Here is a 23,474-nt window from a genome sequence, read left to right as displayed (position 1 = left end):
GTCACAGCCTCCTTGCAGGCATCCCCCTGCTCTGGCATGGGTCTCCTCCACAGGCTGCAGGTGGATCTTTGCATCCCCATGGATCTCCATGGGCTGCAGGGGCACAGCTGCCTCACCAGGCTCCTGTGCCTGGAACACCTTCTCCCCCTCCTTCTTCACTGACCTCGGTGTCTGCAGAGTTGTTCCTTTCACGTACTCTCACTCCACTCTTCTCTGGCTGCAATTACAACTGTGCAGAAACTTATTTTTTTCTTTTTTCTGAAACACATGATCACAGAGGCACCACCACCATTTCTCATGGGCTCAGCCTCGTCCTGAAGCACATCCATCTTTGGAGCTGCCAGGGACTGGCTCTGCCAGACATGGAGGAAGCTGCCAGCAGCTTCTTGCAGAAGCCGCCGCTCTGCCCCCCACCCTGCTACCAAAGCTTTGCCTTGCAAACCCAGTACAGTTGTATTTCATTGTTGGTCTGTCTGCACAGGCTATTAATGGTGGGGATCTGCCACCTCTTTGTTCCCCAGTACAAAGGTAAAAAGGATGTCTGCAGCTCCACGTCCAGTTTTTGGGGGTAAGGAGAGGAGTAAGCAGCAAAGGACGCACAAACCCAACTCCCATTCTGCCACGTGCCAGGTTTCCACAAGACAGGAACATAACGCACCCTACCTCTGCTCAGAAGAGTGTGGGGAGCCTAAAATTCTCTGTGCTAATTCAGTCAGACTGCCCAATGATACAGCCGAACTGTCAGCAGCTTAAATAGTTTTCATGGCTGTCATTGTGGTTGGGGAATTGCTTCATGTCTGGGTTTCTTGCCAGAGCCTGAGGAAAGGAAGTAGCCAAGACCAGGTGAGAAGCGGTGTAAGGTAGGCGATTAATTTCTGGATTCCTTTGCCACTCACAGAGCAGCTCCTAATGGGCTGGGCTTGGGGAGTCTGGTTTACAGGCACTTGGAAGTGCTGATACCATCTGGTGAAATGTTAGGTGTCTTTTTAAGAGAAAAAAAATGAAAGTGTTTCTGTTACAACCGTGAATAAAGAGCCTGGGCGCAGCAGTGACTGCCTAGTAGCAGAGGGACAGAGGCTTCAGGCAGGTTTGTATCCTCCATGGAGTTGGAGCAATGGCAGGATTACTTGCCTGCACGTTCACTGCTTTGAGGGAGAAACAGGGTGGGAGAAATTAATGTAATAGGAAACAGAAGCACAGACTTGAGGCTGTGCTTATTTCGTTGCCGCGGTGAAATAAAGCAGGGACATTTGATGATTTTTTAAAATGTATTTATTTAAAGAAAAAAATGTGGCAAATCTTATCAGAAGAGTTTAGGTTCCTGGCAGCTTTACAAGTCAGGTACCCTGTGCCTACATACAGTATTAATAATGGCTTTGCAGTATTTTTGGTTAAAATTTACGTTCATTAAAAATTCTTCAAAGCACTCCGTAATTGGTGAGCAGCATATGAAAGGTTAATGAACATTGAACATGTTTTACAGTTACCTTTGAGAAGGACCCTTTACATCCGTGAATGCCTGCCTGAGGTGGCCTCTGCTTTAGGACTTTAAAGCTTAAAGAAATATATATACAGAAGAAATTCTTCCCTGTTACGGTGACGAGGCCCTAGCAGAGGTTGCCCAGAGAAGCTGAGGCAGCCCCACCCGTGGAATTGTCCAAGGCCAGGTTGGATGGGGTTTGGAACAACCTGCTCTAGTGGAAGGTGTCCCTGCAGGGGATGGGATGAGAAAAGCTTTGGGGTCCCTTCCAACCCAAACCATTCTCTGATTCTACGATTGTACATGTTGAAAAAGGAGGCTGTGGCCTTATGTGCTTAGGTACAAACCTCCCACCTATTCTTCTGAACATACCTGTTTAGTCATTTATTCTTTCCTTTGTGCTTTCACAAGAAGCCCTTGTGCCCTTCAAAATCTCCGTAGGAGTTTGTGGTCAGTTTCCAGAATAAACAGGGATGGAAACCCGAGCAGTTTGGTGCATCCCTACTTGCTGCTGGAATGATTGTGCATTTGACTGACGGGGTTTTGTTCCTAAACACAAGAAAAGTTTTATTCCAGTGCCACACTCAAGCGTAGCAGTGGGGCCGTGTGCGTGGCTGACCCAGCAGATGGGGCAGTGTCTTCATAAAGTAAATATATAGTAGCAGTCCTTAAGGATGTGGCCCTTCTGGGAGTGCTTGCATGTTTATGTATCAAAACCATTTACAGAGAGGGAGGGCTCTTTTAATGCAGTTGAACTGCTACGGAAAAATTTTGGTTTCAAAACCATTTAATTAAGGTTAATGAAGTCTGGGACTTGGGCACTGTATCTTGTGCAGTAACGCACGTCTCTGTTCTTGATAGATGTCTTCCATTTGCAACAGTAGTTACATACTGGGGACTCAAATCCCCATTGTCCCCATGCCTTCAGAGTAGGGCAGGCTCTTGTCTTAATTTTACATTATAATCCTTTCCAAATGGAGACATAATGACATAATTAATTGTTGCATTTTGAAACAGTGTGGTCAGCGTGAGGATTTGATCGAGCAGTTCCACTCTTCCAAAAGTACTAAGGTGCTTGCAGATATTTGATATTGAGCTATTTTGGCTCTCAATTGCAAAATGAATAGGTCAGGCAAGGCCTTTGAAAGGAACTTAATAGATACATCTCACAGTCACAGAGAAGCAGGAAACTCTTCTGCTAAAATGAGACTAGGTTTATGAAAGGTCGCAGTTAACCTTTTAAAGTAAGTTTTTGCAGGTCTGCAGAGCAAATACTGCATTTTTAATGGGTATGGGTAGAATCTCTGTTTTACTGATAATGCTCCAAGTTTTATTTTTTCTCCAAATTGGAACAGAGCTTCTTGTAAGCTAAGCAAGCCAGCCTTAAGGCTTTTGCTTTATTGCTTCATAGTGAACTACTGAAATAGCAAGGCATTGAGCAGTAAGTACAAGAAGCAGCATAAGCTGCCAAAATAGCAGCAAAATACTTTATTACTGTTGTTATTATTATTACTATTGGTGACTTTTAAGTGCTGTCGTAATTTTTTCAGAGACTGTTGTGACACAAATAGCCACCCAAGTTGGCTTAACTTAAAAGTTCATTTTGTTTGCCTCTATAAGCACCAATCACTTACAAATTTGGGGAGGGGTCTAAAAAGGACTTCATATAGATACCGGTGTAGGTGGGTGTACAGATGTCTGTACATATTTAGCTATCTATTTATCTATCTTTACATACAGATACATGAAACACTTATAATAACTATACTTTCCTCCATTCCTAAGCTGCTCCCAGAAGTGCTTTTCTGCTGAATTTGGTGTTGCACGTGTGACACGGGGGATGGGTTAGAAACCTCTGGTGGGGAGACAGGAGTTCAAATGCAGTCTTGGGCCTGGCATCTAAACCAAAACAAACTTCTTCCAGGCTCCTAAAGCTTGCTCTGAGCCAACAGACACTTCTCTAGGCTATGTGGGCTGGGGTTCTCAGTAAATAAGTGACAGTGTCATTGCATCATATGGAAAGTTTAGATTGGGAAAGCTGAAATTGTCCTCGCTAAACGTTGGCATGTACTTGTATTTGGTAACATAGAGGCCCAGAGGATGTTTGTCATTGAGTGTCACAGCAGGAAGGAATGCAGGAAAAACCCCTCTTTGGTGGGGTCAGGACAGGATCTGCACCCTGTTATGCTCCTGCCCTGACAGAAGCTCAGCAAGCTCCTGTTGCTCCGTCAGGCCCCTGCAGGAAAGCTTTGAACAATGGTCAATGCAGGAGAGATGTCACAGGTGATGGAGCGTGTTTGTGCCAAGGCACAGTGCAGAAGTGAGCCCTGGCTCCAGTGAATGCCACATATTTTTATGAGTTTTCAGTGTGTTTCCAAAAGTATCCCTTGGAATGCAGAACTGAGGATTAAAACTAATAGCTGGCTGTGTCAATACTGAGTGGTTTTACTCTGTAATGGTAGAATTCAGTGGCCTCTTCACTTCAAAGGTGTCAACTGAAAGGTGTTGTGATGAAAAAGAGGTGGAGATGAACAGTGCTTTGAGAGAGCAGAAATGAAGGTTGCGGGCAATACTGAAGAAGAAGCAGATGCAGGTGGTGAGGGAGTTGGATTTTTGCGAGAAGAGAGTGTTTCTCAGGAGCAGAGAGCCAGCGGGCTCTCCGGGGACAGCAGTGCTGGGGATGAGGTGAGTCTGTGCCCTGCACAGTTCCCTGGCCCCGTGATGGAGAGTTGTCCCAGTGGCTGTAGCTTGGGGGCCGAGTCTCCATCCTCTCAGCTTACCATGGGAGCCTATCCCAGCCCAGCAGAGCTCCTGGAAATCTCCCTGTATTCCTGCTTAGACTCTGGTCTTTGGTTTGGTCTGGGCAGTGCCCGGTGCTTTGCTCAGGGACCGTCCAGCCTTGCCCTGTACTTGCACTGCTGACCCCAGCATTTGCCACACTCTTCCCCGGGCTTTGATTGTGTTTCTGGACTCAAAGCTGTGCTTCTGACACTCGGTTTCCTTTGGCCTCGCTATGTGTTAGCTCAGTCTTTTGCTACCAGCCTGCTTCCCTGCTCAAGATTTCAATTGCTGGAGAGATGTGCAGACTCCCTGTAGAGCATAGATTGGAGAAGCTCAGAAGCCATCTGAGGGCCTCCCCCAGAAATAAGCCAAGGGTTTGGTGCCTGTTTAGCTTCTCCGTGTTTGGCAAGTTCAGCTGTGCAGCCTGCCCTACAAGCAGGCATTTAAGCTAGATCATACTCAGAAGTCTCTCTTAGGCAGAGATAAATAATTGCTTCTACACTCAAGTCTCCCACCTCAGCCTGGGAACACAAGATGTGGGGCAGAATCAGTGAGGAGGGACCCAACACCAACTGCCTGAAACGCACGATATACCCTCAGAGAATGCAGCTGCAGTGGCTGAGGGGATCTTTGAGGTCCAGGAAATGAAATGTCTTAGGAACAGGCTATCAGACTGTCCCTCTGGAATTGCAGCTAAATTTAGGTTGCAGATTATCAGAGCATCCATTTGCTCTCTCCCTGGCCATGGCAATGCCTGCACAATTCCACAGCACATTCAAGAGGATGTTAGCAACTTGCTCAGTCTGAGGATCATCTGTTTCCTACCGATGGGTCTTTGCCCACCCTCTCCTTGCTGGAGGGCATGAGGAGCCCTGAGTCTCAAGGAGCTCTTGCCTTATTTGGCCCTGTGGAAACCACAGGAGAGAGTGGAGCTCTTGCTGAAATTGGATCCAGTATATTACAGGAGTGATGACTTCCAAAAGTGTCCTAAGGTGGTACAAGTCAGCATGCTGGCACCCTCAGTCTCTACCCTCATTATTTCTGACAAACACTGTTCTGTTTCCTCAATTATTCTTGTATTTGGAGAAAAAGAGTGTTCACAGCCTTGTTCTAAGGACACGGTGCAGGGATAAAGATAAGTTTCAAACCATTACGTAAGAATATATAACATAACCCCAAACGTAAGAAACACAGTGGATCATATAGTGCCTCTACACGCCTTCTTCCCTCAAGGAACTTTAAATGTTCTAAGAGTCATAAGCATATTTAATTACTGGGGAATGTTTAAGCACAGTTTCTTGCAAAGGAGGAAAGAAGAGGACTGCTAGGATCCTTCCCGCTGGAGGTTTTGCGTGGTTAGTGCCTTCTGCTCTGATGGAAGGCCTTGGTATAGAGGATTCCTCTGGCGGAATCCTCTGGTATGCTGGCAATTAATTAACTTTTCCTACCTTGCACATATGGAGATAGTGAACAAAAATCCTCCTCTATTTGTGTCAGAAGGTTATTGAGAGACTGGGTTCGAGAGAGTGACTGCCTAAGAGAAATTCTCCTAGCAGCCACCTCAGAAAGCCTCAAGAAGGAAGCAGCCTTGGCTTCAGTGTTCCCACTTGTCCAGCACAGGCACCTGGCGTGGGTTGGCTTCACCTTCTCACAGGCACGGTGAGGGGCACTGCCTGTCCTGGGGCGCTGGGGCACTGCAGCCCAGCACATCCAATTGACTTTTACATTTCCAGCTCTTAGGAGTGAGTTCTTCAAAGTCACAGCTCTAGCAGCAGCAGGAGAAAAATCTCCTAGAGGCTTTCATGAGCAGCACTTAGGCTCTTCAGAAAACAGAGTCCAAGGCCACTTCACTAGGACTACTCTGGAGAAGGACAGAAAAGAGAAATTCAGCCTAGCCTCACCCCCACGACTTTGATTACCAGCTGAGGTAGGGTTAAATGAGTATTTAAAGAGGTTGGGTTCACTGACACCTGCTGGGACGCATTACCTCTTGTTAGGATGATCTAAGAGTTCTGCTGAGCTGAAGTAAAAGGCTTATATTTGTCCTCTTTGGGATGAAGGGGCTCTCAGTTGGCTTCAGTTCTTGTAAGTTGCCCTGATGATGCTGTAATGGAACAGGCTGACCTGTGGTTTAGAGCTTGCTGAATTAAATTAGTCACAGGTGACAAATGCAGTGTCCACAGAAGTCCCTCTCTGTCTGCTGAGCTGCAGCTCTACTTTGGGGGGTAATGAGTAAGTAAGGAATAAACGCATTTTGACTTTCAGGGTTCGAGCTGCACTTCCAGCTTTTTTAATTAAATAAAACATTATAAACTCAGCAGGCTTGCTCTGAAGACCCTGGAAATCACAAAATTATTAAGGTTGAAAGGGACCCACCAGTGGAGTCATCTTGTACAATGTCCCTGCTCAAGCAGGAGGAAAATGTCTGAAATCAGAGTTCAGTTCCCTATTGCAACAGTGGTAGGGTGGAATTTTGTCTCTTTTTCGAGTTTATGTTAAAAGGTGTAGGCAGCTGTGATGGAAAATTGTAAAACTGGACGTCTTGCTGACCAAGCCCAGTGTTCCTTGACTTTAAATGCTGCACAGATATGAGACTACCTAAGTTTGTGATCCTCCTGCTAGTAATCCGAGTGCAAGTGTGTCAGGGATATGGAAGTCCTAGAGACCAAGCACTGAGTCATTACAAAGGAGAAATACATGTCAAAGAGAATCGTGCAGGTTCTTGCCAAAATGTATTTATTAGGAGATGGACCCTGAATTTTTCAAATCCTGCTGTAGGGCAGTGTCACTTGGGCTTTGCCCTAAGGTGGAATTCTAAGTATGCCAGGTATTCCTCTTTATTCCTCCCACTGTTAGATTAAACTGTGGCACTTTGTGTCCTAATCCAAGAATCAAAAGCTGTTCTTTCCCTGGCTGGGACGGGTTCCTCAGTCCTATGAGGGTAATACAGAGCAACAGACAGCACTCAAAGCTCCTGTCATATGGCACTGCAGGGTGCACATTGTGCAAGCAAAAGGAAGAACTGGAGACTATAGGAGATCAACCTAATGAACAGCTCCTGAGCTCTGCGGAGAAGTGATACAGCTCCCTGGAGCACTGCTGGAAGTAGCAGAATAATTGGCTGCAAATAATGCTGTCCAAATGGAGGGCTTTTCTGTCACAGAAATGGAGAAAATGACTTTCATTATTCAGTTAGCTCCTGGCACGCTGGTTTCAGTGGTGCTTTTGACTCAATCTGAGCCTCCAAGGTGTGGTACCAGAAGAGATGTTGCCAGCTTCTCCTAAGGCCACCATACAGACATGCGAGTATGTGAAAGTAACTGATAGCTCTAGCTCTAGTTCTGGTTAGAGATGTAGGGAATGCCCCTTTACTATGATAATATGCTGTAAGAGCATCTTCAAAAGGAAGGTGTCAGAAATTCTTTAGTGTTATTTTTGTGCTGTGGTCTGCAGAGGTGTAGCTGTCATTCCAGAACTATTTTTGTTTTGATGGTTTGAGGCATTGTGGGTTTGAGTCAGGAATAATTTTTTGTTAAGTTTATTTGTGATATTTAAAAACCCAGCTCCACGTGGCAGCTCATATTTCCAAGTGCTTTATTTAACAGGAAGCTGGTTTGTTCCTTCTTGTGAGTAGGATCGTTGGCTTTGAATGGGCAAAGCCACTCCGGAATTTCAGGCTAAGAAAAGAGTTAGGGAACTCTTTTTAAACATAGTCCTGGAGAGGTAGCAAGCAGCTTGGCTTGGTGATCCTGTGGGGAAATAGAAGAATATCTGTTCTGATTTTTGTCTTCTCTTTCTTGCACAGCTGATTCTGTATCCCTGACTTCCCTTCACGTCAGGGACACGTGGCTTGGAGTACAGGAGCTGGATTTGTCACTTAGCTGCGGCAGGTTGGTGCAGGTAACGAATTACAGGTGACTTGGAAACTGGGGAACAAAGGGAAGGATCTGTTATGTCTCTTAGCAAAAAAATTGGCTCCATCAGGGCATTAATTCAGGGGACTGACACTTCACCTTTAACGTTCTGCCCTGCTCCATCCTCATCGCCGTGAGCCATGAGAGCCTCCTGAGCTGTTCTCCTATAGACCTACCTTGCCTGGTCAAAAAACAAATCAGTATTTTATTACTGGGTGCAAACTCAGGGGGAAGATTTTATTCAACATCTCTCAGTGGGACATTAAAGCTCCAAATTCCCTTTTCTGGAACACTTTGAGAAACAATATTACTTCTGTAATTTTTATTACAGGCATTTTTATCTTTTTGAAGAACCAAAAAGACTGCGTGTGTGCCCTTCATATCCATCCTCTGTCTAATACAGGACAGGAGAAGAAGGCTGCAGAGCTTCCTACACTGGGGTGTAAGTAGCCAGTATGAATAGAAGACTGGGCTAGGGAATTAGGACGGTTTGCTTGGGTTTAAAAAGCTTGAATGGCACTTCAAGACATTTATGTCAGACATGGTTTGTTTTTATTACCCTTTTTTTAATTTAAAAAAAACCCACCCACACACAAAAAAACCACAAACCAAACCAAAACAAAACCCTAATCCATCCCTGCTGCTGCGATGTGGGACCAAAACCCGCGTTCCCAGCGCTCGGAACAGGTGAGAGGTGGAACTAAAGCCCAAAGGATTTTCTGCTCAGTGACTGTAGCTGAGTTTTACTGGGAGCTCTCTGGGAAATCTGGCACATCGTTCGGGGATGTGGCCGTGAGGGGAGCGGAGCCCAGCTGCAAACAGGCAGTGCCGGAGCGAGAACCTCTGCAATGCAAACCGGGCTTTCTTCCGTGGAATCCCGGCTGTGTGCTGCCCCAGGGCCTTTGTACAAATAGCGTCACCGGAGCTGCACGTTCCTTGTGATGTGGATGGGATTTTGGGGGGGGTCAATAAAAAGGAGATTTAAAATGAGGGAATTGCTTTTACGTGCAACTGTTCTTGTCCTAAAGGGGCCATCAGCTCTGTCCCGAGAGCTGAGTTACGAGTGTGTGTGTTGAAAGAGCCGCAAGCCTTTAGGGGCTGCAGTTTGTGTGCCCTGTGCTGAGGTGCCCTGAGGAAATGTGTGAGCCGGAGGGAGCCGGGGCCGGGCGGAGGGAGCCGAGCTGTGGGAATGGGCGAATGGAGGCGGGTGCGGGCGGGACTAGGCGAGCGTGGGCGAAAGCGGCCGAAAGGGGCCGAGGAGGCGAGCGGAGCCGAGCTCTGCCGAGTTCAGCCGAGGCGAGCCGAGCTTTGCCGAAGAGGCGAATGGAGGCGAATGCGGCCGGAAATAGCCGAGCGTGGCCGACAGTAGCCGAAGCTGGCCGAGGAGCCGAGTGCAGCCGAACGGAGCCGAGCTCTGCCGAGCGCAGCAGCCCGGGCAGGGGGGGCGCCGGGGCGGAGCCGGGAGGATCCCCTCCTGTCCCTCTCTCTCCCGCTCCATCCTCCTGCCCGTATTCCCCTGAGTGTACCCTCTCTTTCCCCCGTTTCCGTGTCCCCCCCAAACCCGGCTCCTTCCTGTCCTGTCCTGTCCCTGCCCCGCTGCTCCGTTCCATTCCCCCTCTGTCCCTCCTCTGTGCCCCGTCCCTCTTGCTGCCCTGCCGGCCTTTCCCTTCCCCGCCCGCTTTCCTCCGCAGCCCGACCTCCCTCCCCGCCCTTTCGCATGTCCCGCTCTCCCTCCTCTCTTCCCGTCGCCCCTTCGCTTCTTTCCCCCGCAGCCGCGGGGCTCGGGGCGCCGGAGAATAAAGCCCCGAGGGCCGGAGCCCGGCGCCCCCCGGGCCTTGCGGGAGTCCCCGCACGGGCCCGGAGCTCTCGGCGGATCCCCCGCGCCGCTCGGACCCCGCCCCGGCGCTGCCGGACCTGCGGCTCCGCCGGCATCGCGCTGCGAGCGGCCCCCGCTCCGTGCCGTGCCGGCCGTGCCGCGTCCCCGCCGCCTCTGCCGCTCCCTCTTTCTGCCCCTGGCCCGCGACAGCGAGGCGGGGCAGGAGCTTCGAGCCTTCTGGGGGCTGCCCCCCTTTCTTGTTGCGGCGGAGTCCCTTTCTGGGGGATGGAGGTGTGGGAAGGGCTGGAAGGGAGTGCTGGGCTGCTGTCCGGGGCAGTTGGATTCGCCCTGTGCCTTCTTCGGGGGTCAGGGTTAGGGGCTGAAGACTCGGGGCTCTGATGGCATTTGGGGCACCCCAAGGTCCCCAGGAGAGGGACGCACACTGCGGTGGAGGAGCGGGTGGGTGGCGAATGAGGGGAGGGGGTCACGCTGGGTGCCGTCCCGCAGAGGGACCCAAAGCTGCCCCAAAATTCCCAGGGAGGGGTGTGTGTAGAATACCAAAACCTGGCAAGTGTTTCGTTTTTATAGCTACTGGTAAAGAACAGGAATCTATGGCTAAACTCATTTGGAAAGAAGCCCTCTCTCTATCCACTCATTTGTACCCACGAATGTAGGAAACTCTGACTGGGGACGGGCAGTAGTTTTGAAAATCATGCCCTAGCGTTTTTCTCTAGGAACGAACCAAGCGAGTGCCCTGAAACCAGCGGAGCAAGGGGCTGAAGGGAACAGAAAGGGCTCCCGGCACCTTTTGCCTCCGTTCTCAGCTATTCCCCAAAACGTGTCGCAGTCCTGGAAGAGGCGTTTGCCATGCAGCCTGCCAAAATAAAGACCTGTCAAATCCTAGCTCTGCCTTTTGTTTAACGTGTTCTTACTTCCTATTTATGTCATCACAGAAAGCAAGGAAGGAAGAAATGTGACTGGTTCCCACTATTGCTCCGTGCAGGCATTTTTAAAGGCTGCTGTACTTCTATCCTCTTTTTCCCCTCCAAGCTTGACTTTTCCCCTCCTTTTTCGAGGTCTGCTGCTTTGGGTGTCCCAAGGAGGGCTGAGTTCCTCGGCAGGGGTCTTAGGAATTGGTGCTGATTCTGCTTTTTGCGAAGGTGTATCAAAGTGTGCCAGCAAAAGGACTGTTTTCTCCAGGGGAAAGCTTTCTCTCAATGACCATCAATGCATGTACGTGCTTTAATCGTGTACCCAGATGGATTAAGAAAAGACAACACCCGTAGCAGATTTCCAATGGATCAGTGTCTGTGAGAAGTGGGCTGTGTGCTGGAGATGGAGAGACGCTGTTGGAGGGTGGCAACAGCGGCAGGTGTGAGCTGATGTGAGGATGATGAGGGCTCAGAGCAGCCCCAGGTGTGAGCTGTGAGGATGAGGAGGAGGGGCGGCTCCTGCCGGGGGGAGGTTATTTTAGGGCGAGGGTTTGTCTTTGCTGGCTTTTGCACGGAGCTGCTGGAGGAGAGGAGTTTTTGGGGGGCTCCCGGGGCTGTCTCCTGGAAGGACGGTGGGCGCTTCGGACAGGGTCCGGGGAATCCCCTGGATACACACTTGGGCACGTGAAGCATTGCTCAAAGGAGGAGCTGAGGGACAAACCTTTGTGCCGAGAAGCAGCAGCCGAGCAGGTGAGCCGGTGCGCTTTTATAACGGGGACTTTTCCCCTTTCCCTTTGAAATTTCGTCATCCTGAGGTTGAATTGGAGGGGGCAGTCCTGTTGTCCCCCCTTTTAAGGGGTTTGGACTGAGGTAAAAAGCCCCCTTTTGCCATGGTTTGAGGCAAGGCGCTTCTTTTCTTCTCTTCTAGAGGACGCGATTGAAGGGAAGCCTACGTTTCTTTTCCCTTGTTGGGGTGAGGTGAGCGCCGGAGCGTGGCGTCAGAGTCGGGGCTGCAGAGGAAGGGAGCTGCAGCCGTGGCAGCGCTGGCAGGGCGGGGGTCGGGCTGTGCCGCTGCATTCGGGGCGCTTCTTCTGCCCCCGGCCCGGCAGCGAAGGGTGCGGCGCGGAGCCCTGCCGGCAGTGCCGGGGCTGGCCGGGGCGGAAGGGGAGCTGGGCGCGGCTGGGCTGCCGCGGGCCCGCCGGAGCCGCGCCGGTGCGAGCCGTGCGGAGCCGAGCGGAGCTTTGGCCGGGCCGGCGGGCGGGGGAGGCGGCGCGGGCGGGGCCGGTGCCGGCCGGTGCCGCCGCTCCGTCCGCTCCGGGCGCGGGGCTCGGGCGCCGCCGGGGCCCCCCGGGCCCGGTGCCGGCCCCGCCGGGCCGGGGGCAGCGGGCGGGGGTCTGCCGGCGCGGCGCCGCCTCTGCCTGCCGGAGGAGCCGCTTTCCTGCCGGAGCCGCGCTGCGCCCGGGGCCGGGAGCGCGGCTCCGCATCTTCCAGCCTCCCTCGCTGCGCTGCTTTTGAGGCGCTCCTGAGGAGCTCCTGGGATCGGTGGCTTTTGATCGGCGTCGCTGTAGCAGAAGGGCCCCGGGCGCTTCTTGGTTGTTACGGTTCTTGCTTCGGCTGCTCATGGCAAGGTTTTTGTTTTTGGGTTGAGTGTTGTTGTTGGATTTATTTTTGATCGGTTCTTAGGTTTTTTAAGGATGCGTTTCTAAAGGTTTACACTGGTTTTTATGGGTCGGAGCATGGAGTAGAGGGTCGTTTTTCAATTCGGTTGTGGAGGCTTTTATTAGCGCGAGTGCGTAGTATTTGCTTTGGTGGGCTTGAGGGAGTGCCCTGGAGTTAATCGGTGAGTTTTTTTTAATATTGATGAATGCATTCTTGTTTATTACACTATAGGAGTTTCATTCGTTTGGCTTATTTGATTGCCGTGTATGTTTCATTGTTGCAGAGAACTTGGGAGATATTGTTTGTGGTTACATTTCTCTTTTGGCGACGTGTTTCTTTCTAGGTGGTATTTGTGTTTTGATGGTTTGAGGCAATTTTTGTTTCTTGAGTTAGGAATACTTATTTTGTTGTTGTTAATTTAATTTTTTTTTGTTGTTGTTTGATGTGTTTGGTTGTTGTTTTTATTGGTTTTATTTTTGGGAGCATGGGCATTTCCATGGTGGATCTCTTTAGGTGTTTATTTTATTTGGGGGGTGAATTTTTTGTTTCTTCGTGGTTCCCATATTTTTATATCTGTAATTATTTGGTGGGTTTTTTTAGTTAATTTTATAGAGCATTGGGTTCTCTTTATGAGTTAGCGTAGTGGTAGAGTTTTGGTTATTATTTTTTTTAGAATCGTTGGGAGTCTCTTGTATGGTTTGGAGTATGGTAAGTTAGTTGGCTTTTTTTTTTTCCCTTTAGAGTGGTTTTTGTGATTTGCTGTGTGGGTTTCTATAGGGTTTTTAAAATGTTTGTTTCGTTTTTGTGACGTGATAAGAGCTGCTAGTGAAAGGAGTGTAGTGCGGGTTTTTTTTTGCTGGTAGTTGTTTGGCTGGTGGAGCCTTTCTGAATTTTTTGGACGGTACTGGTGGGAATTTGATGCTGTTTGTTTTGGCATTTTATATTTAGGAATTCGATTATAACTGCAGTGTTTTAACTATAACTCTGATGAAATAGAACACATGCATAAACATGATAATGGGAATATGAAACTTCAATTTTAAATGTAAATGGAAAACATATACATTAAACATGTAACATAAATAATGCTGTCCATTACAATTAGGTATAACCTTGTTTGATATGGAGTATTTTATATGTTTATATGCATATAAATATCGATTATAAACATAAATGTCCATACAGAAATGTATAATTAATACATGTGGATATATGAATATTACAAAACAATAGGAATCAATACAGTACCTAATGCGTATTTTACTGTATGTGTCTTATTATAACGCATTTCATGTCATAAATACTGTATATCGAAATATAGTACCTCAATATGTTGTGATAGAATAGATGAGTACTTGTAAAAATCAAAAATAGAAGTATAGAAATATTTAAATATAATTTAGAATAAAGGGGATTTTTATTTTCGATTTGGTAGTAGGTAGGGGTTTTATTATTAAAATTATGACTAGAAATAAAATAAAATTAGAAGTCTTTGTATAGAAATATATCCTAAATACGTTAAGATGTATATGAAAATTCAAAGGTAAGTAAATATAAGTATTAGCAGTGTGTACGAAATAGAATTTAAAAAATAATTTATCTATCTCGCTACCTTATTATATATATATAAAATATATTTATAAATACATCTATATAAAGTAGAAGTTCAAATGTGACTATAATGATGAAAAAAATATAAAAATATTCGAAAATCGTTTAAAGAAAGGGCTTTTTTTGTTTTTATTTGGTTGGAGGCAGGGGTTTAATGGAAAAGATATGAATATATATTTTAGTTTGATATCATTCTAAATATGGAAATATATAATCAATGTCTACAGGTGGATTTATAAAAATATAAAATAGAAATAAAAATGAGTATTAGGAAGAGATAGACTATAGATAGCATCATACTTCAATCTACATTTAAAATATACATTTGAATATAAATGCGAAAAATAGAGATACATTTAAATGGAGTTTAAATAAAGGGGTTTTTTTAAAAGATTTTTACTTGGATAGAGGCAGGGTTTTATTTTAAGCAATACAAACCTTTTAGAAATCTAAATCTAACTATAGAAATATGTAAGCAATCTAATAAGATATGTATAAAAAATAAAATGTAATAAAATAGAATAGGAATAAATCTAAGAAATGATAAAAATACAATTTTCCATCAGTATCCATTACCAATCCGACTGTGAGTATAAATCTGAAAAATATAAAACCAAGCCTTGTTGAAATGCAGTTTAGGAGGAAAGCTTTTTTCTTTCGGTTCCTGTCGGGTCGCAGGCAGGCTTTTTGTTCCGTTCTTTCCCGCGCGGACGCTTTGGGGCGTTCGCTGCCGAGGCCGTGCCGGCGGGGACGGCGCGGTGCTGCCGCCGTGTGGGCAGAGAGCGGTACTGCAGCCCGCCGCCCGCGGCCGCCATCTTGGGAGTGGCGTGGCGCGGCCTCGCTTGACCTTCTCGAGAGGGCGCGAAAACGAGGACGTTGAAATTCGAGGACCCGTGTCTGTTTTTTACACTGCCTGAATTGCGCGCAACGCCGGCGCCCCCCGACGGGATTTTCCGCGGCGGTTCTGGTGCCGTGCACACGGGCTGTGGGGTCAGCAGCACCGCGAGCGTGCGGGTTTTTGGCGGGAGCCGACAGGCATGGGCGAAAAACGCCTCTCTCCGTCAAGGTCCCCACGGGCCGCCATCGTGTCGCGGACCCTCTGGACAAGTGCTGCCGCCTTGTGGGCACAGGGCGGTACTGCAGCCCCCCAGCCGGAGCCCGGCCGAAGCGGCGGGAGGGGCGAGGGGCGGGAGCGAGCGGCGAGCGGGGCGGTGTCTGTGAGTGAGGGGAGGGCTGGAGGCGGCTCCGCGGGCCGAGGGCGGCCGGGGCCGGTGCCGGCCGGTGCCGCCGCTCCGTCCGCTCCGGGCGCGGGGCTCGGGCGCCGCAGGGGCCCCCCGGGCCCGGTGCCGGCCCCGCCGGGCCGGGGGCAGCGGGCGGGGGTCTGCCGGCGCGGCGCCGCCTCTGCCTGCCGGAGGAGCCGCTTTCCTGCCGGAGCCGCGCTGCGCCCGGGGCCGGGAGCGCGGCTCCGCATCTTCCAGCCTCCCTCGCTGCGGTGGCTTTGAGGCGCTCCTGAGGAGCTCCTGGGATCGGTGGCTTTTGATCGGCGTCGCTGTAGGAGAAGGGCCCCGGGCGCTTCTTGGTTGTTACGGTTCTTGCTTCGGGTGCTCGTGGCACGGTTTTTGTTTTTGGGTGGAGTGTTGTTGGATTTCTTTTTGATCGGTTCATATGTTTTTAAAGGATGTGTTTTTAAAGGCTTCCAATGTTTTTTCTGGGTCGTAGCATGTAGTAGAGGGTAGGTTTTTAATACGGTTGTGGAGGCTTTTATTCGAGCGAGTGCGTAGTATTTGTTTTGGTGGGCTTGAGGGGAGTGTCCTGGAGTTAATCGGTGAGGTTTTTTTAATATTGATGATTGCATTCTTGTTTATTATATTATAGGGATTTCGTTCATTTGGCTTATTTGGTTGCCGTGTATGTTTTATTGTTGGAGAGAATTTGGGAAATATTGTTTGTGGTTACATTGCTCTTTTGGCGACATGTTTTTTTTTTCTAGGTGGTATTTGTGTTTTGATGGTTTGAGGCAATTTTTGTTTCTTGAGTTAGGAATACCTATTTTGTTGTTGTTAATTTAATTTTTTTTTTTTGTAGTTTGATGTATTTGGTTGTTGGTTTTTTTAATTAGTTTTATTTTTGGGAACATGGGCATTTCCGTGGTGGATCTCTTTAGGTATTTTATTTGGTGGTGATTTTTTTGTTTCTTCGTGGTTCCGATTTTTTAATATCTGTAATGATTTGGTGGGGTTTTTTAGTTAATTTTATAGAGCATTGGGTTCTCTTTAGGAGTTAGCGTAGTGGTAGAGTTTTGGTTATTATTTTTTTTAGAAACGTTGGGGGTCTTTGTATGGTTTTGGAGTATGGTAAGTTAGTTGGCGTTTTCTTTTCTTTTTAGTGGTTTTTGTGATTTGCTGTGTGGGTTTCTATCTGTCTTTTTTAAAATGTTTGTTTCGTTTTTGTGACGTGATAAGAGCTGCTAGTAAAAGGAGTGTAGTGCGGGTTTTTTTGCTGGTAGTTGGCTGGCTGGTGGAGCCTTTCTGAATTTGTTGGACGGTACTGGTGGGAATTTGATGCTGTTTGTTTTGGCATTTTATTTTTAGGAATTCGATTATAACTGCAGTGTTTTAACTAGAACTCTAATGAAACAAAACAAATGCATAAACATGAAAATGGGAATATAAAACTTCAATTTTAAATATAAACGGCAAACCTATAAATTAAACATGTAACATAAATAATGCTATCCATTACTATTAGGTATTATATTGTTTGCTGTAGAGTATTTTATATGTTTATATAATATAAATATCCATCTAGAAATGTATAATTAATATGTGTGGATATATGAATACTACAAAACAATAGGAATCAATACAGTACGTAATGCGTATTTTACTGTATGTGTCTTATTATAACACATTACGTGTCATAAATACTATATATCGAAATATAGTACCTCAATATGTTGTGATAGATAAGTACTTGTAAAAATCAAAAATAGAAATATAGAAATAATTAAATATAGTTTAGAATAAAGGGGATTTTTATTTTCTATTTGGTAGTAGGTAGGGGTTTTATTATAAAAATTATACTATACAAAGCAGTTAAAAGTAAGTTGTACCATATCGAAATACTTGTGCTGCAAAAAGCTGATCTATGAATGTGAACGTCAATATTATTGTCCCCTCTATAGCATCCGACGACTGTGTCGGGAGAAAGAGGGTGAGCAGCGGGCTCGCAACAGGCGGAGGGCGGGCAGGGGGACGCGGGCACTTCACTGTTTTTGCGCGCCCTCCCCACTCCCCGCCACCGAGTCGCCTCCCCGCCGCGTCGCCGCCGCTCCCCGATCCGAGCTGCTAGCGCGGAGTCCGCCTTTGCCGCCCGGAACCAATGCCGGGCTGCGCCTCTCCCCTGCCCCGAGTGCCGACGGGCGGCTGCAGTTCGGGCTCTGCGGGGCCCTTTTCGCCGGGAGCCGGGCACGAGCACGGGCCGAGAAGGGGACAGGGGGTCTCCGAGCGGGACCCGAGGCGCCCGCGGGCCCTTCGAGCAGCGCGGGCTCCGCCCCATGCTGCCACGGGCCCGGCCGCGCAGCTCCCGAGCCCCGCCAATCCCGGCCCGCCTTTCTCCGCCCTGTCCAATCCCGGCCGCCCTTCCAATCCGGGCGCGGTTCCTGCGATTTCGGCCCGCTCAGTCGCGGCCCGACTCCTCAGCCTGGCCCCGCTCCCCCGTGCGCTTGAGGCGCCGCTCCCGGCGCCGCTTTGGGAGCCGGCGGAGCGCTATCCCTGCTGCCGCAACCTCGGCAGGCGCTGGGGCCGGGAAGGGCGGGCGGGAGCTCCCCGTCAGGCGCCGGCCGGGATTTCTCCCAGGGAAACGGGCTGACGGCGGGGAGCGGGCGGACCCGGCCCCTGCAATGGCGGCGGCGGGAGCGGCGCGTGAGGGGAGCGCGGGGTGGTCGCGAGCCGAGCGCGGCGGGAATGGGCGGGCTCGGATTGGTGGGGCCGGCGCTGCCTCGGGTTGTGATTGGCTGGCTGGCCCGGCTCTGAGGCATAAGTAGCGTGCGTGGGGGAGGCGGGGGCGTCAGTTCGGCGGCGGGGCTGGAGGCGACGGGAGCTGCGGAAGCGCGTTCCGAGGAGGAGCGCCGCTGCGCCGGGACGGGTCCCCCGCGGCTGCCGATCCGAGGAGCGCTGGTGAGCACGCACGCGACTCCCGCGTCTGCCTGCGGCGGCGTCCGGGGGCCGGCGGTGTCCAGTTGTTTGCGCCGCGCCCTGCCCGGCTCGGGCGGCCAGAGGCTGGTGCGGGGCCTGGCGTGGCGCAGGGGGGACCGGCTGCTGTCACTGGGGAGTAGCCCTTTCGCGCTTTCTGGATTTAAAGTAACATTGAGAATACTGGGAATAAAGCCGGTTGTTTGCTTTCTTACTATTTGATTTTGATTTTACTTAATAATTTTATCTATATTGCATTACTTCATTGTTTTGTTCGTTTTATTAAGTTTAATTTGTTTCTGTTTGTTTTCTTTTTCCGATTTTGATTTAGTAAGGGTTGTGCGGCTGGGGCTGAATCACGGGTTGTGAGGTCACCGGAGACATAAAGGCTCAGGGTGTGGAATAAGGACTTTGGCACGAGTCAAGCCCAAAACAATGTGGAGCAGTGGAAATGCTGGGGCTGGAGTTGGATAAATGCCCTGGGAGAGGGGCATGGAGCCGCAGTGCAGGGCCTGCAGGAGATGCCTGGGGGTTCCCAGCCCCTGCCCCGTGGTACCAAGCAGAGGCTGAGGATGTGGGGGCTCGGAGGGTTCCAGGGCCCACGCAGCAGCACAAGGGTACCTTTGGGGATGTGGGAGCAGGGGCCCGGTGGCTATTCCCAGCCCCTGGGGCTGCCTGGGGGAGGTGAGGGGGCCTTTGGGGAGGTGCTCGGCTGAAACCCAGGCTGTGGGGGAAGGTAGATGTTTGGCTTCAGGGCTCAAGGGTCCCTAAAGTTGGGATCCCATTAGGGTGGGTGGGATAGCTGCAAGAGGCATTGACATTATGACAGCAACTGATTTCTGCCCTTATCAACAGCTCCAAGCAGCAGTGAGAAGCAGGAGCAGCTTTTAGATGCAGGCAGTAGGAAGCTGAGGAGCTGGAGCTGAGGCAGCAGAGCCGGAGGACACAGAAATGTGGTAGGGTTCGGGGTAAAACCCCTGTGCAGCTGGGATAGGGAATATGGAGCTGGGATGGGAATTGCATGGCTGGAGCTGAAATTGCTTCAAGGGCTCTGATAGAGAGTGTAGAGCAGTTACTGGGGGAGGGATGGTTAGGATGGGGCAGGAATATGGGCTCAAGAGCTGAACTGAAACCATACAGAGCTAAAGCAAAAGCAAAGATCCTGCCCTGAGAGCCAGAAGCAGTGTTACGTAGCACTGCTGGGAAGGTGTTGAGGAGGAAGTGAAACGGAAGAGATGGCAGTGAAATAAAGCTTGTGGGTGAAGAGCTGAAATCACTGGGGCTGGGAAAGGGGATTTGTAGGGCGGCTGCTGTAATCACTGCAGGGCTGGGAAAGGGGGCTGCACACTCCATAGGATCCGAAGGGCTGGCACAGGGACTGTGGGGTTCTTGCTGCCACATCCCTTTTATGCCTCTGACATGGATGCTGGGGCTGGGCTTGTGACTGAAACTAGAACAGGATGTGTAGTGCGCACGTGGGGGCTCTAAGATTGCGCCTGAAAATCCCGGCAAATCAGTGATATGTTCTCGGTCTGCGACGGCACCTGTGGGGCTGGGGGCAAAGTCACTGTGAGGCTGGGATTGTGTCTGAAAATGGAAAAAGAATTCTATTGCTGAAAGCGGGGTTCTGGGCTTTGAATTGAAATAATATAGGCTAGGCACAGTGGCTGGGCATTGGTGGGTGGCAGCTGAAATCACTTCAGAACTGGGATATTGATTCTGGGGTGGGCTTAGACACCCTGGGGCACGAGCTGAAGTGTTGCAGAGCTGCAGCCAAGGCCAAGATCCTGCACGCTGAAGATGGAGAAAGGCACAGCTGGAGCTAACGAAGAGAGCTGGCAGTTAAATAAAGCTTGTGGGTGAAGAGCTGAAATCACTGGGGCTGGGAAAGGGGATTTGTAGGGCGGCTGCTGTAATCACTGCAGGGCTGCGAAAGGGGGCTGCACACTCCATAGGATCCGAAGGGCTGGCACAGGGACTGTGGAGTTCTTGCTGCCACATCCCTTTTATGCCTCTGACATGGATGCTGGGGCTGGGCTTGTGACTGAAACTAGAACAGGATGTGTAGTGCGCACGTGGGGGCTCTAAGATTGCGCCTGAAAATCCCGGCAAATCAGTGATATGTTCTCGGTCTGCGACGGCACCTGTGGGGCTGGGGGCAAAGTCACTGTGAGGCTGGGATTGTGTCTGAAAATGGAAAAAGAATTCTATTGCTGAGAGCGGGGTTCTGGGCTTTGAATTGAAATAATACAGCGTAGGCACAGTGGCTGGGCATTGGTGGGTGGCAGCTGAAATCACTTCAGAACTGGGATATTGATTCTGGGGTGGGCTTAGACACCCTGGGGCACGAGCTGAAGTGTTGCAGAGCTGGAGCCAAGGCCAAGATCCTGCACGCTGAAGATGGAGAAAGGCACAGCTGGAGCTAACGAAGAGAGCTGGCAGTTAAATAAAGCTTGTGGGTGAAGAGCTGAAATCACTGGGGCTGGGAAAGGGGATTTGTAGGGCGACTGCTGTAATCACTGCAGGGCTGGGAAAGGGGGCTGCACACTCCATAGGATCCGAAGGGCTGGCACAGGGACTGTGGGGTTCTTGCTGCCACATCCCTTTTATGCCTCTGACATGGATGCTGGGGCTGGGCTTGTGACTGAAACTAGAACAGGATGTGTAGTGCGCACGTGGGGGCTCTAAGATTGCGCCTGAAAATCCCGGCAATGCAGGGATATGTTCTCGGTCTGCGACGGCACCTGTGGGGCTGGGGGCAAAGTCACTGTGGGGCTGGGGGCAAAGTCACTGTGAGGCTGGGATTGTGTCTGAAAATGGAAAAAGAATTCTATTGCTGAGAGCGGGGTTCTGGGCTTTGAATTGAAATAATATAGGCTAGGCACAGTGGCTGGGCATTGGTGGGTGGCAGCTGAAATCACTTCGGAACTGGGATATTGATTCTGGGGTGGGCTTAGACACCCTGGGGCACGAGCTGAAGTGTTGCAGAGCTGCAGCCAAGGCCAAGATCCTGCACGCTGAAGATGGAGAAAGGCACAGCTGGAGCTAACGAAGAGAGCTGGCAGTTAAATAAAGCTTGTGGGTGAAGAGCTGAAATCACTGGGGCTGGGAAAGGGGATTTGTAGGGCGGCTGCTGTAATCACTGCAGGGCTGCGAAAGGGGGCTGCACACTCCATAGGATCCGAAGGGCTGGCACAGGGACTGTGGAGTTCTTGCTGCCACATCCCTTTTATGCCTCTGACATGGATGCTGGGGCTGGGCTTGTGACTGAAACTAGAACAGGATGTGTAGTGCGCATGTGGGGGCTCTAAGATTGCGCCTGAAAATCCCGGCAAATCAGTGATATGTTCTCGGTCTGCGACGGCACCTGTGGGGCTGGGGGCAAAGTCACTGTGAGGCTGGGATTGTGTCTGAAAATGGAAAAAGAATTCTATTGCTGAGAGCGGGGTTCTGGGCTTTGAATTGAAATAATATAGGCTAGGCACAGTGGCTGGGCATTGGTGGGTGGCAGCTGAAATCACTTCAGAACTGGGATATTGATTCTGGGGTGGGCTTAGACACCCTGGGGCACGAGCTGAAGTGTTGCAGAGCTGCAGCCAAGGCCAAGATCCTGCACGCTGAAGATGGAGAAAGGCACAGCTGGAGCTAACGAAGAGAGCTGGCAGTTAAATAAAGCTTGTGGGTGAAGAGCTGAAATCACTGGGGCTGGGAAAGGGGATTTGTAGGGCGGCTGCTGTAATCACTGCAGGGCTGCGAAAGGGGGCTGCACACTCCATAGGATCCGAAGGGCTGGCACAGGGACTGTGGAGTTCTTGCTGCCACATCCCTTTTATGCCTCTGACATGGATGCTGGGGCTGGGCTTGTGACTGAAACTAGAACAGGATGTGTAGTGCGCATGTGGGGGCTCTAAGATTGCGCCTGAAAATCCCGGCAAATCAGTGATATGTTCTCGGTCTGCGACGGCACCTGTGGGGCTGGGGGCAAAGTCACTGTGAGGCTGGGATTGTGTCTGAAAATGGAAAAAGAATTCTATTGCTGAGAGCGGGGTTCTGGGCTTTGAATTGAAATAATATAGGCTAGGCACAGTGGCTGGGCATTGGTGGGTGGCAGCTGAAATCACTTCGGAACTGGGATATTGATTCTGGGGTGGGCTTAGACACCCTGGGGCACGAGCTGAAGTGTTGCAGAGCTGGAGCCAAGGCCAAGATCCTGCACGCTGAAGATGGAGAAAGGCACAGCTGGAGCTAACGAAGAGAGCTGGCAGTTAAATAAAGCTTGTGGGTGAAGAGCTGAAATCACTGGGGCTGGGAAAGGGGATTTGTAGGGCGGCTGCTGTAATCACTGCAGGGCTGCGAAAGGGGGCTGCACACTCCATAGGATCCGAAGGGCTGGCACAGGGACTGTGGAGTTCTTGCTGCCACATCCCTTTTATGCCTCTGACATGGATGCTGGGGCTGGGCTTGTGACTGAAACTAGAACAGGATGTGTAGTGCGCATGTGGGGGCTCTAAGATTGCGCCTGAAAATCCCGGCAAATCAGTGATATGTTCTCGGTCTGCGACGGCACCTGTGGGGCTGGGGGCAAAGTCACTGTGAGGCTGGGATTGTGTCTGAAAATGGAAAAAGAATTCTATTGCTGAGAGCGGGGTTCTGGGCTTTGAATTGAAATAATATAGGCTAGGCACAGTGGCTGGGCATTGGTGGGTGGCAGCTGAAATCACTTCGGAACTGGGATATTGATGGTGGGGTGGGCTTAGACACTCTGGGGCACGAGCTGAAGTGTTGCAGAGCTGCAGCCAAGGCCAAGATCCTGCACGCTGAAGATGGAGAAAGGCACAGCTGGAGCTAACGAAGAGAGCTGGCAGTTAAATAAAGCTTGTGGGTGAAGAGCTGAAATCACTGGGGCTGGGAAAGGGGATTTGTAGGGCGGCTGCTGTAATCACTGCAGGGCTGGGAAAGGGGGCTGCACACTCCATAGGATCCGAAATGCTGGCACAGGGACTGTGGGGTTCTTGCTGCCACATCCCTTTTATGCCTCTGACATGGATGCTGGGGCTGGGCTTGTGACTGAAACTAGAACAGGATGTG

At 50.0% G+C, this 23,474-nt stretch overlaps 1 long non-coding RNA gene across 1 annotated transcript; it reads left to right on the top strand.

Annotated features, from left to right (window-relative positions):
* The first annotated feature begins 8,065 nt into the window (after positions 1 to 8,065).
* Positions 8,066 to 9,166, top strand: LOC146768540 (uncharacterized). The gene is made up of 2 exons (XR_014950115.1): positions 8,066 to 8,161; positions 8,507 to 9,166. It is a non-coding gene; the product is annotated as an uncharacterized LOC146768540 (long non-coding RNA).
* Positions 9,167 to 23,474: the final 14,308 nt, after the last annotated feature.

Source organism: Lonchura striata, chromosome 1 (genome assembly GCF_050655825.1).
Source record: "Lonchura striata isolate lonStrDom1 chromosome 1, ASM5065582v1, whole genome shotgun sequence".
Taxonomy (NCBI): domain Eukaryota; kingdom Metazoa; phylum Chordata; class Aves; order Passeriformes; family Estrildidae; genus Lonchura; species Lonchura striata.
The sequence above is the reverse complement of the archived record's forward strand: the minus strand, read 5'-3'. Positions and strand labels throughout refer to the sequence as shown.